Here is a 16,964-nt window from a genome sequence, read left to right on the forward strand (position 1 = left end):
TAGTTTATTTAGAAACTATCACAGGCATGGTAGTCTGCTGATCCTTACAGGCGACATACCCTGGGATTGTGGCCATTTGGATTGCGAATCAATTTATAACCATCTTAATGAATATTATTAAGGTAGATCAGAAAATGATTCAATCCAAATAATTATTACTACATAGGTCAGTTTCCAAAATAAGTTTCTGGTTTCAAATACAATTCACACAAATTGCTACTTTTTGGAATTGGCCCTTTCTGCAGAGTCATCACTAAACCTTTTTGACTTCACCCTGTTGTTTTTTAATAGGTTTTGATTGGCTTTTAGTACTCTCTGCACTTTACCACTGTTAAACAGTGCAAAAATGCTGGTGCTCTCTGCTTAAGACATGGTAGAATTGTTTCGCATCCAATTGGTCTATTTCATTTACGTGTACTTTCCTAGTATAGTGGCACTACATGTGTCCAGGGCCTGTAAATAAAGGGGCAGATTTATGAGCCCCTTGCGCCACTTTTGCGTCACTTTTAACATGGGAAAAGTGACGCAAAAGTGGCGCAAGGGGCTCATAAATATGCCCCAAAGTTTAGTAGTGGGCCTGAAGCACTGATTGTGCCACCCACTTAAGCTGTAAACTAGGGGTGGGAAGAATTCGCCTAGTTTCACTCTTTGGAATTCCGCGGTGTTAAATTAAAACGCCAAGGAATCCAAGGAATTCTGCGAGTGGGAGGAATTCACCACATCACGTGGATCATGCTGATTATTAGTGACTGGATCTTATTCCGTGCTGTAAAATCAGCATGAATGGCACCACATGGTGCACCAAAGGGCAATGCTTCTTTCTGCTTCTCAAGTAGATTTTCCACTCGAGTAGCAGCTTGCTCAATGCAAATGGTTGCGACTGCCTGAGTTGAGAAATATCACTGGGAGGAGTTCTAGCACCAAAAGTCTTGCTAGATTGGCGAACAGTGCACAAGATAAAACTCCACCACATTGCAGTTGGTAGAGTTTTGCTAGAAGGCAGAGTGGGCAAATCTCTGCAAACTCCACCGGCGAAGCAGAGTTTATTGCCCAGCCCTACTTTATAAATGTCTCAGTCTTGCCATTTAAGGTTGTGTGTCCAGTTTTGAACTGCCAATTCTACCTGGGAAGTTAAACCTTTTGCCAGAACTAAACCTTACTTTATGACTTTTCATTAAATATAAGTCATTCTTAGGGTAGGCCCTAAACAGCCCATAGGGCAGATTGCAGGATATTTAAAAAGTTGGACATATACTTTTACCTTTTACATGTCCTGGTAGTAAAAAAATATTTTTCAGTATTGCAAGGCCTTCCTCTCCCATAGGATAACTTTGGGTTACCTTATTACATTTAATAATTGATAACTTCCAATTGGGAGTAGGTACAAAGGTCCGGTTGATGCATAAATACCTTTAAATAAGAGCCCTGTGAACTCAAATTTTGGATCACAATTCTGAAAATGCCACTTTTAGAAAGTTGGCAGTTTCATGTCTTAACTATTTGGACCCAACAGCCTGATCCTTGGTCCCATGACTAGGACCAGCAGACAGTTGGTCTTATTTATTGTTCTCAGACAGTGATCTAGATAGGTGTTGGCAAGATGAGCAATGCTGAGGTAACGAGGGGGGGGCCTATCACCTACATATCACATGTACATCACAAAGGCTCTGCCTGATCACTCTAACAAAGGGTTTGTCACTAGTCTTTTCTGACCATAGACAGGCTGGGGCCAGGACAGGGAGGAAGAGGAAGCCTGACAATTCAGGGGGGAAAACCTCTAAAATCTTCTTCAACTTCAAACTGAGCACCAGGTATAAATATTGGACCTTTAGACCCAATTCTTCAGTACACTTCTGGACGAGTGGACTCTGCCAGGAACAAGAACTGCTGTGCTGCTGGAAGGACTACCACTCTGCTGGACTGTTGCCTTCTTACCTGGGTGAGAAGGACTGGGCCTGCAAATTTAAACCCAGGACCCCAGAATGACTCCAAGGGCCAGGTAGCTGGCTTCCTGATAAGTAGCCTCAGGGACAGAACAGGCTCCTAACAACCTTGTACCCAGTGCCTAGACTCTGCCATCTGTGATTCCTGCCCTCCCAACTAGTGCTATCCCAGGCCTGAACACATAGAAGCGGTCCTGAAGATGCCCTGCCAGCCCTTCTGTTGATACAGAAGAACCAAAGCATCCCCTGCAGCATGGCACACCTCCCGTAGAGCCAGTGCATCACCTTTGCTGTTCAACCCACCGCCCTTGGAACCAACTCATTGCTGGGTGGACTTCCCTTACGTGAGGACTTTGCATGGTCCATTGCAGCCCATCGGTACAATCTCTGTGTTTTTCATCTCCACTCAAGGCCATCGCCTCACCCAACACAGCCCATTGGAACCGCTCTAGTGTTACCAATCTCCACGTAAGGCAGTTGCATCATAGTTCAGCTTCCCCGACCCGTCACTGGGTGACACATCTCCTCGGTTAGACCTGCATCGCCTTTACTGCGTGACACACCCTCACCGTGGGACTGCGCATCCCTTTGCAACCAGGTCTAAGGTGCTGTGTTCAGGGGATCAAAGGGGGTCCCTGAAGCCAGCCTATGCTCCATCATGGTCAGCCTTATGACTTTGGCTTGGTCCAGTATGGCCAGATAACCACAGATGCCGTTTGGTGCTTTTTGGCTGAATTTTCATTGAAATCTTTAAAATTACATATCTCCCATTTATTCAATAAAAGTTACTCTATACTTCTAACTTGCCATTCAATTTTTTTGTCTTGTTTTCACTTTATTAAGTTAAGCCTGACTGCTCTGTGCCAAGCTACCAGATAGTTGAGCTAGGTGTTTGCTTGTGACTTCACCCTAACAAGGATTGTGTTTGCTTCTTGATTAGGGTTTCACTCTCTCAACCAGTAACCCAATTATTTACATTGCTGCTTTTTGTGACAAGATAGTAAGTATATCTGGCCTGTAATCCCTTACTGGCAGAAATAGGACTTATTCATTTGGTAGAAGGTTACATTAATAAACACACACTGGTGAGGCCAAAAGACAGTGGTTAGGGAATATATGCTCAGCCCCTGGCAGAAGTGTCATAAGAAGCAGGCAATCCCCAGAGATAAGTGTTATGTTCAAGCAGCACCACCAAATTTGGTGATATTAGGGATGAATGTAGTGTGGAACCCCAGCATGTCATCACCTAACAGCTTCTCCAGGACACCGGAGAGTTTGAGGTTGTGCCGAAGGTTATGATCATCCAATTACACAATTAGTTTCCAGAGATACCAGTGGTCCTACTCCAAGTCTATGGATGATGCAAGCCTCAGATTTATGTGATTGAGTCCTGTCTCCTCAGTTAACAGCCTGTTTTTAAAGGGGAAAGGTCATGGTGGAGTTGTCCACAACTTCAGAGAACTTTGACTTGAGGGATGTCAATTCCTTCAATATGGCCTCCAGGACTGCTAAGCCCTGATCTAAGTCAGTTGTTTACCCTCTTTAGGTTACATTCCACCACAGCCTCCCCAAACAGAAGTAGTCTTGGTGATTTAGGCATTGCGGAAGTATTATGCCGGTATTGATTTTTAGAGTGGTGTTGTCAAAGGTCAATGGGTACTGAGATGATGTCCGGAACCCCTGTGTACCGGGCAAGGTGAGAAATGGTAGCCTCCTTTCCCAGGCCCGATGGGGGCGGCTCCCGGTTCGCTTCCAGCATCTAGACCCATGCAACTCAGTCCTTGATACCTAAAGCAATGAAGCCCAGAGTGGTGGGGCCCTTATTCCGGGATTTCTAGGACTGGGGGTCACCCTGGTTGGTGCGTTGGGTTTCTGGAAGCATCCACAACCAGTGTTGGGGTGGAAAAGTCATGGCAGGCCTATGCCTGGTATCTCGTTCCTGACCATGGGAAAAGGATGAGCACAGTCGTAACAGGCCCCTCTGTGTACCAGGTGGGGTAGCAAGGGGCCTTGCTAAGTTTTTGAAAAAAAAGAGGCACCAAGTCACCAGGGCCTCCTCTGGGGTAGGCCTCAGTGGCCTTTAGCTGTTCAGTCATGTCCATTCAAGGCTTAAGGGGCTAGGCCAAGAAGGTGTGGGTAGTTGAGACCTTGCTGGTCAAAAAAGGGGATCCTAGTTGGCATTTGAAGGATGGCCTGAGGAGCCGGTCTGTTTTTGCACCTGCCACAGTTTCATTTTTCCCAGGTGCCAATACTGAAGGTACAGGCACTGTGGAGGGCCACATGTGTCAGGACACGCTGGGGCCCAGCTTCAGGAAAGAAGGGCTTTGGCACTTGGAGGCAGCTTGGGGACGTCTGCATGGGGGCCCCTGTTGGTGAACCGGTGGGTAGCAAGCATCACAGGAGGATGAGCAGAGTGGAGCTCTACCCTTCCAGTACTCACCGGTTGGACCGCCCAGGCCCATTAGGGGTGAAGCAAGTTGGGCCTTGACAGCCGGTGTATTTGTGGGTCTAACACAGCCATCTGTGTGGGAGGGCAGGACACCAATGATTGTGCAGGAGCCTGTTGAGATGTTCAATGTGGGCTCCTTTAACCCTTTAATGACCAATTGTGCAGCACAGATCATGGTATAGGACGCCATAGAAGGATAGCTCCATGGCCTTGCTGGGGAATGGGGGATAATCCATCCAGTGCAGAAATAATCAGTATGTGGATGTTAGCAAAAGTGCCCCACTCTGATTGCTGGAGGATCATCTGGTTGGCCCTCCTCCTGTGGGATGCCTTCAACCCCTGTGTGCATAGGAAGAGAGCCCGAGGATGTTGCCAATGTGGGAGCTCTGCAGTCAGACCGCCATCTTCCACAGGCACTGACCTCCGTCCTCCGCACAATTTCAAAGTAAGGACACAATTTCTTCCAAAACCAAGTTAAGAAAACAGAACGAAGCTTAATGAGCACTAATATACAGAAGTACAAAAGTGGAATCAGAAATATTATATTGTGTACATTAGGGCAAACGTGCCTGAAAAAATTAAAGCACCATTGAAAAACAACATGTCTTGATTTAAGGTTAACTGCAATGGAGCAGAGGTCAGACACATTCTAGACATAGGGCCCTATGTAGGTAAAACCAAAATACCGAGTTCTTAATAGCAAATTTTACCGATTCGCAATTAAGAACTCGCTATTTCCTAGGAAGGGAAAAATTCTTTAAAAATCACCAAATCGGTAAAAATCGTTATTACAAATACCGAATCCACATTACCGAATCGTTATTACCGATTCGGCAATACCGATTCGGTAATTAGCGATTCCGGGAGTTTGAAAAATTGCGAAATCCAGATTCAGCCAATCCTGTGCATTCTGATGAAATTAAACCAGGAAGTGGCCACACCCATGCAGCTGCACTGATCCTGAAGCTGTTGGAGAGGCAGGGAGCAGAAGCAAGAGCACAGGAGCTGCACAGCTACCACCTAGATAACACAGAGGAACTGCACCATGGCCTCACAGGAGAAGGGGAAGGATGCTGGCGAAAGAAAGTGCAGGCACAAGTTTAGTGAGAGGGAGTTGGAGATCCTCATAGAGGAGGTTGTCAAAGATCACGACCAGCTCTTTGGCAAGAAATCTCTGCACGTCCCTGAGGCACAAAAAAGGAGTATTTGGCTGGGGAGCCAGCAGAAGATCAATGCGATTGGCGTCAAACATCCATCAACAGATGACCTAAAGAAGCGATGGTATGATCTGAGGAAACATGCCAAGGAGAGGCTGGCTGACCGACTGAAACAAGCCAGGAAAAAAGGCGGGGGAGCATCAACAGTGCCTGCTCCAACTGCCCTAGAGCAAATGGTTGAGTCCACCCTCCAGCCGGAGAGCATCAGTGGCATCAGGGAAGTGGACAGCTCAGCAACAGCATCCAACAGACAAGGTAAGATGCATGCACAGCATGCTGTCTCCCCTCCCTTACCCCAATCCCCCTGCAAGAATCCCACTCCAGAACATGTTTTGTCTAAAATCAGCAATGCATCATGGGAGATGTAGTCCCTATCAACTATTAGCAAATCAGTCAGTCCCCAAAAAGCATAGGCATGTCACACACATCAATAGATGAGCTAGCGGAGGCCAGACAGCTAGATTGTCAGTTATGAAATTTATTTGCAGACCAATGCTGGCAGACAAGTGAGTAATAGTACATTCTGTATCCACAGGCGGAACATCGCCCCAGGCTGCAGAAAGGGAGACTGGCGAGGCTTCCAGGGAGGAAAACACAATTGAGGAGGAAGTCTTATCACCTGCTGACACCACACCTCGACCCCCACCACCACCACCCCCACCACCAGCACGATCAAGGAGGTATACAGTGGCTAGCCTCCAGGAGAAAGATGGCACAGAGGATGACAGCCAGGGAGCACAACAGACCACGCTGGACGATGACACACAGGCATCTGTGACACAGTCCCCCATGGAGGATGGCAACACTGGTGCCCGTAGACTGCGACAAAGGGCACAGAGTCCTGATGCTGAGAAGCCCAGTGTCTTCTCTGGTGTGGATGGGCAGATGCTCAAAGTACAGCACCTGCAGGGAAAGACAATGAGGGCCACTCAACGTCAGATGGTGGCAAACAAGAGAAATGTTAACAACATAACGGAGGCCATATACTGCCTCAACAATACTGTAGCAGAGGGCATGAAGGAGATATCGGATGCTGTGAGGCTGTTATGCGGCAGAATTGATAGTGACCGTGCTGCAAGGCGCAGAGACAGCCAGAAACTTGAAGGGTACACCAAGTCTGTCAACAGGCTGTGCAATGCAACCCATGTGCTCAGTCGTCGCTCAGTGGCCAGGCCATGCAACTGGAAATAGCAAAGTGCAGCCGTGAAGTCACTCAGGGCCTGGTAACAGTCATCAGTGCATTAGAGGTGCTTCAGACAAACCAAATTGCTGCCAACCGACCAGGGGGTGAGGCTGAGAGTGAGGAGGCAACCAGTCGCAGCAGCATAACCCACCCCCTTGCCAGAGAACAGGAGGCGCAGAGTAAGGCATGGTTCTGCCGCAGGACACAGCACTGGTGAGGACAGTGTGCCTGCTGAACGCAGCAGTGGTGCGCGTGGGCGCATGAGATAAGCACTGCCATCACATTCCATTGTGTGGTGGGTGACGTAACCCATTGGACACAATGATGGGACTAGTGATTTTGCATGGGGAAGTGACTATACCATATTGTGCTTGATCAGGCACTGTGAGCCCATCATTGGTGTTACGGTGTGGTGTACAATTGCCTGATGTAAGGTCAATTAAACACCCTGACACAATTGCATTAACTGGCTTTGTCTCATTGCTTACTCAGAAATAATTTTGTTTGATCTCTGACCATCTCTGTCTCCCATCTGCTGCAGATGCGCCGCCTGCAGCACTGTGATGTGGCTGTGTACCTTCCTCCTCCTCATCCTCCTCCTCAGATTCACTGATGTACCCCTCTTAGTGGCAAGGTTATGCAGCATGGCACATGCAACTATGATTTTGTAGCAGACCAGGGGCCGGTACTGCCGTGCACCTCCACTTTTGTGGTGGCAGCGGAACCTGCTTTTTAGGAGTCAAATGTTCGCTCAGCCACATTGCGCGTAGATCTATGTGCAACATTATATCGCCTTTCACTTGGGGTGGATGGGTGCAGGTACGGAGTCAGGATAAAAGAACACACTGCATAGGCACTGTCACCTAAGTGTGAGAAGAAAGTAAGTTAATCAGTCAACAATCGTAGCAATAGGTGTATACTTCAGTGGGTGTCACATGTATTTACCTAGCATGTAGCCTTCTCCAAATTCACCCGCAACTAGACGGCTATAGATCCCACTGTTCCTGAATATGTATGAATCATGCGTGCTCCCTGGGAATTTTGCGACTATGTCGGTGATGATGAAAGAGGCATCACATATAACCTGTACATTTATAGAATGTGTGGATTTGCGATTGCGGTAGATGTACTCAGTCGCAGCAGGGGGCAGATTGGTATATGTGTCCCGTCAATGCAACCTATGACGTGTGGGAACTGGGCCTTCTGGTAAAAGTCCATCTTGGTCTTCTGCAGTTTTGCCTGTGTGCTGGGGAATTGGATGTAGTGTGGCATCCTTTGCAACATGGCATCCAGGAATGTATTGAGAAAACGCGACAGTCAACTCTGTGAGACTCCACCTGCCGCAGTTATTACCCCTTGATAACTACCAGATGCCTGGAGGTGCAGGCAACAGAGTACCTGTACATGAGTAGGTATTGCGTGCGCTCTTGGTGTCTGGTGCTCCAGGAATGAGTGCAGGTCCTGTATCAGGTCCAGGATAGTGTTTGGGTGTAGCCTGTACCTCTCATGGATTTCAGCCTCTGTGATATGGAATAAGCTGATCTGCAATCTGTAGACACGTTCCTGTCGTCTCCATATCCTTTGTGCTGCAGCACGTATCCTTAACCATCTTGCAATGACGCAAAGGGCCACCATTTTGTTCAAGATGATGCATTCTGGGGCTGTTTATATGCTGTGCACCTGGTTACCACCTGATTTGAGTCCATGGTAATTTGCGACTCTTAATTAGCGATTTCTTAAGGATTGGGTAATAGCGATTTTATATACATAGGTTTGCAATTTTGTTTTACCAATTCCTTATTTTGCGAGTCGCTAAATAGTGAGTTGGTGTTGCATATTCGCTAAATAAGGAATCGCTAGTGGATTTCCGTTATTTTTAGCGATTCCTTACTTAGCGATTCGGTGTTTCTGCTCCTCCATTTCACATGCTTTTTTAGCGATCGCTAACGCTGAGATTCTGCTAATTTCAGCGTTACCGATCGCTATTTGGCCACCTACATCTGGCCCATAGTGTTTACCCTAGGAATTAGACTCTGAAATGAAAATCTAAATTGCTCAAAGGGCAAGTTCGAAGGCTGAGACTGGTGAGCATCCCTATAAGTCGGATATAGCTTTTTCGAGCTCTCACTGAAGCCACTTTTTTTTTTCATTGAATCCTCCATCCAGGCACCTTAGCAGGAGTTCATGAGAAAGGCTACCGTACTGTGAGTTCTTTCTGAGCTCGTCTTCAGTATGGCAAAAAGTAGGATGAAGCTCGTTTTCTTTCTCTGTTTGGGGACGACCCTCCAGAGCAAGCCTCAGTAACTTGTACTATTTCTTGAGGGGTGAATAAATGACTGAATCCCACTTTTATCTAATTGCTGGGAATGTTCTTTCTGGTAAGTCCTATAGACCCCCAGGGCAGACTTTCTAGGCACTAGTAGGCCTAGTCACAAATGTAAACTTACACTCGAGTAAATGCAAACTTTGGAGAAATTTGAGGCTCTCCAACATTTCTGATTACTTGTCCTTCAGCACACTTGGCGGAGACATGCAGAGATGGAGAGATGCACTATCAAGGCGAACATCTCTTCATGGTAAAGTATAGAGTAAAGTTTATTGAACATTTAATTAAATTATATAAGATATTTTAATTCAATTATTAATGTTAATTTATTTTATATATGCATTTTACAAGTAGAAACATTTGATAAAATGTTACAGCATTTCAAACGCATTTTTAAATTTGAAAAATTTAATATGTTCAAAATATAAAAGTTTAAATAAAATTGTTTTCCTGAAGTTTATTCTAAAATAATAATCCACCTAACAGTTACAAAAAAATCTTTTTTATCATGCAATTAAAGCAAATAAACATTAGGGTTGCATCAGTTGTTATATTTAGAAAGGTTAATAAAATACTTAAAAATAAATTGATAACTATGTTTTACTCTTAGATTTTTTTTCCATTAAATAAAATGTAATTATATTTTTAAACAGTTTAACTTATTCAGTTTATTCTAGTCGTATTTAATGAAGGGCAGCGCAGCACTGCCTAGCACCACCACAGGCACCCTTGTTCTGCGTTGTTGGCAGGATTGTTTTTGTACAGAAAGGGACACCTTCCTGCACAAAAACAATCAATGTCCCCATTTCTATGTGTGCTTCAGATGCAGGACACATGGAAAGAGGAAAGCACTAGGAGAAATGAAAGTGTTTCCCCTCGTTATGCCTTCTCTGGGGAGGTGCACGTTTTTTGCGTTGCCTCTGGTTTATGTGACCTTGTAAATTTAGGGCAGCATCAAGATCCGTGGGTGTGGTGTGGGAACACCCACTACAATGCACATGGGACGCCTCCTTGACACAGAGTGAGGTTTTGCAATGCCTTGTCTTACTCCATATCTATGAGGCCATGCAAAGCCATGCTGAGTGGCTTTGCGTCGCCTCATAGATATGACTGAGAGGCCTGCACCCCTGGAGCATCTAAAAAAGTGACGCTCTGGCCGCGCTGAACTCTTAAAAATAACCCTCTAAGTTTACTGTCTCACTTTGACTCAAAGGGAGTGGGGTTCTTGATGTGCCTCTTCTGTCTGCAGCTTGGCAGACAAAGCCTCATAATGAACTTGGGAGGTTGATTGAGTGAAAGGATGGATGGCCGGATGGATAGACAGATAGATGGATTGATGGATGAATGGATGAATAGGTGAAAGGGTGAATGGATGGATGATTGAAAGTATGGATCGATGGATGATAGAAAGGATGGATAGATGGAAGAATGAGTGAAAGGATGGATGGATGGGTGGAAGCGTAAAGGATGGATGAGTTGATGAATGGATGGAGTGAAAATATGGATGATGAAGTGAAAGGCAGGACAGATGGATGTCTGGATGAAAGGCTGGAAGGATGGATGAGTGAAAGGGTGAATTGATGGATGGATAAATAGCTCGATAGATGGATGAGAGAATAAAAGGATGGATTGCTGAGTGAAAGGGTAAATGGAGGGATGTATGAGTGGCTGGATGGGACAAAAGGTGGGTCTCTACATTCGAGATAAGGAGCACCAAATGCAGTACCAAACACATGTTACTGCCAGCAAAGCAGCCCCTTGAACCCCTCTTACAGCCTGCCCCTCTGTGATAATCAAAAAATTGTTGCCAGCCACTGCCTCCTTGTTGTCATCAGCCTGGCCCAGCCCCAGCCATTGAAGTGCATGGGTTTTTTATACTCCTCCCAGAGCCACTGTTCATGAGCCCCAAAAGCAACCACATCCATGGCATTCTAATTCAGCACTCCTTCACATTTGATGTCACTGCTGTACCTTGTGCCTGCAGGTCAAAGAAAACCTTGCCTGGCTGGCCCTTGCGCAGTCGGACATCTGCAAAATTCACTCCAGGAGATTCAGCAAACCGCAGTAATTTCTTTTCAGCTGCTCTGTGTCTATTTTCCCTGTTCTTGCCTCTTCCCCAAAGGCGGCAGGGCAACACCCCTTTTGCCCATGAACACCAATCTCCTATGGCAACCATATATTTGTGTCTTTTATGTGAGAGTTGTATATACAGCCAACATGCAACATCACTGACATTTTCTGAGCCATTTACTATGGCCTTACAGGAAAGTAAAACAGATCAATTGGATGATACCAATTTACAATTTAAAGGCCAGAGTACATGCAATGTGTATCTGAACAGCAGTGTCAAGTGCCACAGAATCCTAACACCCGTAATAATAGGGTTCTGAAAATAGGCTAAAAATGCAGGGTGACCATGCAGAAAAAGTGAATTTTCTACACGTACATTTTGCTCAACGTAGCCTCTCATCCTTTACGTGCTAAGCATTATAAAGTTTTAAATGTAGTATCTTGTAAATTGGATGTAGACTGTGAAGAATGTTACCGCGATGGTACCGCAGACTTGAGGAAGGTATTGTTTCCCAATATGGTGCTTTTTAATCACATGGTCACTTACAATGAAATAATCGAAAAAGAGTACAGTGAGCAATCCTAAGCCTATTGAAATATATATTTTTCGTGTCCTCATACCGTGTGACTTCATTTTAGCATGCATTCACAGTCCCAGTCAATCCTTCCCTAGTGGATCTGGAGAGGGGTCTTTTATCTTCTTAAAATACCCACAGTCCTGAACAGGGTCTTACTGATATATAATGACCAAGACTGAAATGTTGACGCAGAATCCAACTTCCTCTTTACTCATTTTTAAATATGCTATCTAGAGCCTAGTATTTGGTGCTCAACAGGCTCAACTTATGTATATAGGATGTGGACATTGGATACATCTCCATACGTGATATAAAATCATACATATTCTATAAATGACCATTATCAATGTGTTATGAGATCTACTTTTAGAAGCCCAGTTGCTGTATATATATGAAGATTTATTTTTCTCAATATAAAAAAAGCTATGAATATATATACCTGCTTTTGAAATGTTTTCTCTTCTATTCACCTGAAATGAACCTTTATTTAAATTGTGAAGTGAAGTTATGACATACTGAAAGATTTATGAATATATGTGTAAATGTATGTGTTACAACTAAGCCTGGGCAAAGCACTACGCTACGCTCGCGTAGTTTGCGAAGTTCGCGCTACTTCGCACTACGCGAACTGCACGTAGCACAGTGCGAACACGTAGTGTTGCGTAGTGCTGCGGTCATTTTTTGCTTGCTCGCGGTCCTCAACGTCAAGTTGGCGACCGCGAGCAAGCAAAATGACATCCCGGCGAGACTTTTTCCTTGTTTGCGATCAGCAACATCAAGTTGGCGATCGCGAGCATGGAAAATAAACCTCCCGGCGAGATTCCCAATGCGAGGAGGTCAGGTTTCTCATTGCAAGTGGTCGCGTATGCTCACGACCGCTCGCGATGAGAAACTACCAGTTCGCGTTGAGAAAGCTGCCTCTCGAGTAAAAATCTACTAGAGCAGCAGAAAACTACAGCTCGCACTGTGCAAGATGCCATTTTCAATGATTGCACATTGCCAGTTGCTTGTCCGCACTGTGCAATCATTGAGAGCGACATCTGGCCCAGTGCGAACAAGGTACTACGCAGTTCGCGAAGTGCTACGCGTAGCTCGCGTAGTGCGAACTTCACTTTGCGTAGCTTTGCGAAAAGCTACTTCGCGAACTATGCCCAGGGTTAGTTACAACAAATCCCTTGTTGACACTCTTACCCGTTATACTATATTTACCCAAGCTCTCAAGGGAATATTGGGTTTCCCTTTTGTGTCTAATAAACAAGTGGGTCTGCAGAACTGATTTTGCCACCCACTTAAGTAGGCCTTTATACATGTCTCAGGCCTGACATTGCAGAGCCTGTGTGTGCATTTTATACTGCCTTTTCATACTGGTGAAATAAACTTTTTGCCAGGCCCAAACCTTCCTTTTTTAATACATATGTCACCCCTAGGGTAGGACCTAGACAGCCCAGAGGGCAGAGTGCAATGTTTTAAAAAATGTACTTTTAAGTTTTACAGATCCTGGTAGTAAAATAACTCTTAACATCAGTACTGCAAGGCTATCACTCCTACAGGATAAAATTGGATTTGCCTTATTACATTTTATAAATTTAATTTCCAAATGAGAAGAGATAACTGGTTCACGTTTGGTGCCACTAGAATCCTAGTTGGGCTTGGTGTATTCCTCTTGGAAAGCCACAACAAATGGGAGCTTAGGTGTGACTGGATGGGCCACCACAGGCAGGATGGGAGGGAGAAACTTGGCCCACTCTCACTTACACCTGAACAGGATGTGTCCTGTCTCCACAAAAAGGGCTGCATTCCTCCATGTGGTGAATCTGAAGCCAGGGTTCAAAAGGCAGGGCATCTGTGCACTTCAAAGGCATGCTTCTAGGAGCTTCCCCCACTTCAAAGGCACAACTGTGTATAAAAGAAGGATCTCAAACACCACCACTCCAGTACACAGTGGACCTGTGGACACTCTGCCAGGAAGAAGGACTGATGTGCCGTTACAAGGACTGCAACTCTGCTGGAAAGTTGCTCTAAAGGAACTGCTGCCGTCTTGTGCTGACCTCCTGCCCTCTCAATCAATAAATCAATCAATCAATCAATCAGGGGGTTTGTAAAGCACGCTACTCACCCATGAGGGTCTCAAGGCATGGGGGAGGTGCGGCCCTGGATCAGTCAAAGAGCCAGGTCTTGAGGCTTTTCCCGAAGGTGTGCAGCATGGGGGAGCATCTAATGTTGACAAGGAGTTCGTTCCAGGTCTTTGCTGCAACGTAGGAGAAAGCTCTTCCACCTGCTCTGGTTCTGCAGATGCGTGGGGTCTCTGCTAGGGAGAGGTCGGGGGAGTGGAGGTTCCTTTTGGGTATGTGGATGGAGACTCTTTCGTTGAGGTATTTGGGTCCAATGTTGTGGAGGCATTTGTAGGCATGGGTGAGTAGCTTGAAGGTTACTCTCTTCTCGATGCGGAGCCAGTGGAGGTCTCAAAGGTGTTGGGTTATGTGCTCCTGTCAAGGGGCTCCGAGGACAAGTCTGGCAGAGGTGTTATGGATGGTTTGGAGATTGCGTAGCAGGGTTTTGTTGATTCCAACGTAGAGGGCGTTGCCGTAGTCTAGTCTGCTGGTTATGAGTGCCTGGGTGACGGTCTTTCTGCATACAGGGGGATCAATTTGAAGGTCTTGTGGAGGACTCAGAGGAAGTTGTAGCAGGTGGAGGAGCCAGTGTTGATCTGGCGGGTCAGGTGAAGTACTGGGAATTTTAAGCCCAGCGGTGCAGGGGAACACACCCTATGACTTCGGGTTCTTCCTGTTTCAGACCTACAGAAACACAGAGTCTTCTGGGTGAAGTCAAAGATCAGTTTATTGGCTGCAGACCAATTACAGGCATCCTAGAAGTACAACAGCGTGTATGTTCTCAGGAGACTGCCTAAAAATTACAGAAACGGGCTTCTCCTTAAATACAAAATATCCTGCTTCAGGCACACATTCCTTGTTTTATGATATGGCTATATAAATGTATACATTACAAACGAAAAGGCAGAGTCATGATGACCATCCCACATTCCAGTTAAGCCAGCCCACAATTATTTACCCAGCAAGGCTCAGATCCCACATCAGATATCAACAGGCCCCAATAAACACGAGCATCTCCTGTTTGGAAAACAAGCCATAAAGTAGGAACAGTCAGGTGTGAAAGAGATTAGCTGGAGGCACGTGTGGGTTGAAAAGGCTTTATGGTGTGTCAAGCCCTGATGCTAATCACAGGTGGCCGAAGGACGGGGAGCTCGTGAGACCGGACTGACCTGGGGCAGCGGAGCCAAGCTGCCCAGGTCACAGAGAAGTCAAAGGAAGGCACAGGTGCTCTAAAGGCCCGTATTTGCTTGTAATGTGTAGCCTATGTGAGGGCAACCATAAGATGGCCACCGCTCTAAGATGGAACCCACAAAGTCAATGTATGATAACATATACACAGTGCATTTATCAATGAAACGTTATATAAAGCACTTGTACATACCGCATTGACCATTCGCGGTTCGCTAATACCGGAATAGACAGGGGTAGGGCCCTGCCTCCTACGCGGTCCCAAATTTCAAAGTACTACAGACCCTCCTTTTGCCCTTACATAGGCAATAACTATGCTCACATCAATCCGAGTCTAGGTCAATATTCACGAAGTCATGGAGATGTTGCTGTAGCATCATCCTATTACTTAGCTCGTCCCTCGATACAGGTTTCCTTACACATAATGTAGCACAGAGGCCACATATCGCAGGAGCACACTGTATGCACAGACAGAACAGGAAAAGGATGGCTAAGATCATTCCAATGACCATCAAAATCTTCCAACCCCAGGCAGATATCAGTTCCCAGAACCACCCCACCAGTGACCAATCTCCTTTATCCACGTGTATGGATTCAGATATTTTATGCAGTTTGGAGATGGCTTGATAAACCGTTGGAGCGTTATCTGGTATGAAAATGCAACAACTGGATTGGATGACCTTACATACCCCACCGCGGTCTGCAAGTATGACGTCTAGAACCATGCGGTTCTGCAAAGTCATGAGGCGATCCGCTTGGAGCTCAGCTGTCAAATTACCAAGGGCACCAGCCGTAACATTAACAGTGGATTCAACCACACGAGTCAGTTGTCTCAGGTTCCTACTATTGACCATAGGTCCCCAAAACGGCAGGAAACCCAAAAAGAAATCTCCCGCTTCCTGACCGGCAGTATCCTCCTTACTAATCACGCCTCTCACAACTCTGGTCTTGTGATAGTCAGAGGCAGCAGTAAATGTTGGCGGTAGCAGATTTGCAATATAACATGTGCCCGAGAAGTCAGGGGGAAACCATGTATATGCTCGATCGTTGCAGACAAAATATGTACCCTTGGCAGCCAAAAACGCAGGGGAAAACTGTGACGGAAAAGTGTACGTTTCAGTACAGTCACTTCTTCCCAGTTGAGCTCTTGGATTCTGACCATTACCTTGTAAACAGAACTGACCTATGTGGGGTACGACCCAGATTGGGGATGAGATCTTTCGCTGCCTTTCACCCAGACTAATACTATACCCCGTCGGGTTCCACCCTACATAAGCTCGTAATTCCTCCTTAGGAATAGATGAGTATGCGTCGATATCTCTGCTCATATCGGCAACTCCTTTCATTAAAGCTTTATTATTTGTGCTAGGTCTGATGGAACGCGGTTGTCGCGGGGAGTACGCATCTAGAGCAAAGAGAAACATGGTCTGGAATGCCCATGACGATCCATTGTAACTAAACGGCAGCACTAGATAAGGAATACCCTTATTAATGGTATGTGGCATTAACCCACACACCCAGCAATTGGTTGTATTCATGACTAGTTGGTGCAGGAGCTGAATAAACGAGTTGTTTACAAACTCTGATCGTCTAGCTTGTTCATGTTCAGGCAGAGGGTGAAAAGAGTGTGAAGAGACAGTAGGAGGAGGTATAGGCTGTACAGTGGGTGCAATGGGCTCTTGAGAGGAGAAGAATACAAATCCTACAGTAAACACTACCATACTACATAATATAAACAGACATAATAATACAAAACGTTTGCTCTTCATTATTTTACACATTCTTGCTTTAAAGTTCATTTCCTCAGCGAGTCTCTCCATCTTGAAAAACTCCATCCTCTAATCGTGCCGCTCGCGGCGGGTGAGTATCTTCTGCTAAGGAGTATGCCTGTCAGTCCAG

This window comes from Triturus cristatus, chromosome 2_2, assembly GCF_964204655.1.
Source record: "Triturus cristatus chromosome 2_2, aTriCri1.1, whole genome shotgun sequence".
NCBI lineage: Eukaryota > Metazoa > Chordata > Amphibia > Caudata > Salamandridae > Triturus > Triturus cristatus.